General features: G+C 44.5%; 1 non-coding gene across 1 annotated transcript; it reads right to left on the bottom strand.

The window, feature by feature from the left end:
• Positions 1-2,990: 2,990 nt before the first annotated feature.
• LOC122942682 lies at positions 2,991-3,189 on the bottom strand. Its single transcript, XR_006390641.1, has one exon. It is a non-coding gene; the product is annotated as a U2 spliceosomal RNA (small nuclear RNA).
• Positions 3,190-3,442: the final 253 nt, after the last annotated feature.

The raw sequence follows: 3,442 nt of genomic DNA, 5'->3' as shown, positions 1-3,442 counted from the left end.
GAGATACAAACATAATCGATCCTTGAGACTATACCCCCTCTATCGGCTTTATATGGTTTCCCCAAACTTGCCTCTGCTGTATCTAGAAGGGAGAAATCTTTGATTAGTTGATTTAATTTTTTACCAGATATATCACACTTTTCCCCTTCAGTCGTACAATAAAAGTCTCCCACAAACACAATCGGCATTCTCCCTAGCAAAAACACGTTCAACTTTTCCAGCAAGTTCACTCTCTCCTCTTTTTTTGTTGATCCATACACATTCACAACTTTCAACCTCCAATTTTTATATTTTACTTCAGCCACTAAACATCTTCCTGCCTCCACCACTGTATAGGACACTACACTCATTTCTCTATTCATCAACCAAAATCCCCACCCCATCATTCCTATTATCATTCGTCCCTGACCACACAGATTCCCCATAAGGCCACTCTTCCGCCTTTAAGGACTCAGAAATTCCACATTCTTGGAGACAGATAATGTCCGCCCCTTGATTCTTTAAGAAATCAAAAATCACAAGCCTCCTTGCCCTTGCCGCCAATAGTCTCACATTTACGGATAGGACATGAAAGGCAAGTCGTCTTTCCATAGTTTACACCATCTTATTATGTACTTCCCAACCCTCCATCTTGCTATCATCCTAACTCTCCTTGAGGGAGGAAGCCTTGCATACAGTCCCCAATCTCTACTCCGTCTAAAAAATGGTGAGTGTTAGGGGAATTCGAAGGGAAGGCTCTCTCCTCCCCCAAACTACCATCATCACTAAGTGGTGATACCATACTCCTGGGTCTCTTCAAGGCCATCTCCTCACATTCCACTTCAGAAGCGAGGGATCTTTTAGCGAGATCCCCCTGAACACCTGCTTGGCCACAGGGAATTTCACTGTCCTCACTGTCTGCCGTGGCCGAGATTTCGGTCACCGCCATGTCTGATTCTCCTTCACCCTGTAAGCCCGTCACCTCATCAGAAGGAGCGTCACCTCATCAGGCTGAGGTCTCTCCACAACGGGAGTCCTGGAGGTACTTCCAGGGTCCCTCCTCAGAGCATCCGAATAGGATTTTTTTGCCATAGGGTTCATAGGGCATTCTTTGAAAATATGCCCTGCATTCCCACACACATTACATGTTTTGGGGTTAGGACAGGACCCAGCCAAATGACCCTCTTGATTGAAACGGGAGCATATAAGTCTTGTCTCTCTGCAATTGTCCGCAGTATGGCCATAAATTTTGCATTTTTCGGCAGAAACTCGGACCACCTTCAAAAAATAACAAGCCTCTATCTCTCCCAATAGCGATGGACTCCGGCAGGTATGTCATACCCCCAGCACAGGTCGGATCAACTTTAAATTTGACGAAGAATTTATGCTTTCCTGTCCATAAGAGCTCAGAGTTTAAAACCTTGTGGATATACTTGATATCCACACAGAATCTCTGTAGGAAAGCAGTAATGCATTCGACAGACACATAGGGGTTATACATATACACCACCAACGGCACACCATTATTATACAACAATGTAAATGTTAACCCATCCAATTCTGGATTATACTCCTGGTCTTTAAGGAACATATGTAGATTTTGGCAAGCCTGAACACATGACAAGACCAAAGTATAGCGCCCTCTCCTAGGATCCTGTAAACAAAGGATAACCTCCTTCCTCACATGCAAAATATTGAACAGTACCTCCTGAACAAGATGCTTTAGGGTAAATTTCTCCTTCTTTTCCTCCTCGATATCAATCCCAAAAGTGTTACGGGCCCGGAATTCTCCGTTCCCAGCAGAGCGTATAATCACACCCATCTTAGCGCCTTGTGCCGACCTCCGACCTCTGTCCTCCGTCCTCCGTCCACCGTCTTCTCAAACTTCAGCCCTGGCTGCGTCCGGACAAGCCATGATCGCAGCCAAAAGGCCGAGAAGCGATAACCAGACAAGGGTTCGCCCTACAGGCCGATGGTCCTCAATGCAGAACACTTGTGAAGGCGATAGGCTACAGGCCCCAGCTGCAGAGAGAGAGACAGTCCGGGAGGCTTCTTTCTCTCACAAACCAGGGAAAACGTGCGTCCTACGCTCTAAAATCAACAGCATGCTCCACTTCGTGTTTTTCATATCTGCATAACTCCACCCACCACTTTTGGTCACGCCTTTTCTTCGCACGCACGGAATTCCTGGTGCCAAAGCGCGCCAAGCAGAATGACCGATAAGAAGTCAATGGAGAGTAGTGAGAGAGGAGAAAAAAAAATACAATTAAGTATCTAGGCATTGTTGATTGTGATGTCACGGCCCCATTGTTGAGTGTTCCGTCAGAGCCCTTGTGATGTCATCCAGTGACCTGACCTTACTTGACCTCTGACCTGACAGGCCTCTTGTGACACGTGCAGTGTTCCGTCCATTGGCCAGACAAGGTAGGTCCAGTTGTTGCTGATACATAGGAACTGCTGAACTAGATTTTAGCCTACAAGTCATCCAGTTTAATAGATCCACAAGAGGGAGACACAGGCAAACAAACTTTTACTTATTTAATAAAGAACTAGGAAAAGAAAATTGGTTACATCAAGCCAACTTGCTACAAAAGGGTCAATTCAAAGGAACAACTCAGCAGACTGCCCAGGTGTGCACAACAGGCCCAAATCAAAACAGAGGTGCACAGAGTGGAGGGAGGTCCAAAAACTGCATTCAGGTGAAAAGCCAATTAACACAACAATTAAGCCATCAATCTTAATTGGATTTGGACTGTGAGGAGAGGTGACTGGCTGGCTGGGTTGCTTGGTGCTGGAACAAACCCACACACAGGTGATGCAATTAAGAGATTGAAAGGCTAGATGCAGCAGCACCAGGGATGCAGAAAGCAGCACAGCAAAACCCTCACAGAGGAAGGAGAAGCTGAAGTGCAGGACTGCTGAGGCAGGGCACAGCAACTTTCCACTTGCTTGCTGGAAGGATCCTTGAAATCCATCACTCAATTTCAGTCATTTTTTTTATACTGGAATAGAAAGGGTGCACCGGTCCTGGAGGTACTGCAATACCAGGTCAATGCGTGGAGTGGACAGAGCAAGCTCTTTTTCCATCTCCCTGTTCGAAAAATCCATTTAATATATGGTCCCCAGATAGGGGACGTATCAGATATTAAACTGATAAGAACAGTTTTTTTTTTTTTTTAAACCACTCAGTGGTCAGTATCTAAAAGCTCTTAATATACTTATATAGTAAGCTTTATTCCAACCTCATCATCGTGGCAATTCTTTATTATATATTTTTTATAACTTTATATTCCAATCAAATTTTTTTCACCAAGAACCTCCACTTCTTAAACTTCCACACACCCTCACTATCTATACCACCACCGTACTTCTTATCCCAACAATATATTATATATAACCTTGACAAAATTAATTTCAAGCAGTCATACTCCGATACAATTTCTCTTTTGAACACCAACAAGTT

This window comes from Bufo gargarizans, chromosome 6, assembly GCF_014858855.1.
Source record: "Bufo gargarizans isolate SCDJY-AF-19 chromosome 6, ASM1485885v1, whole genome shotgun sequence".
Lineage (NCBI taxonomy): Eukaryota > Metazoa > Chordata > Amphibia > Anura > Bufonidae > Bufo > Bufo gargarizans.
Note: the sequence above shows the minus strand (reverse complement) of the source record. Positions and strands in the feature narration are given on the sequence as shown.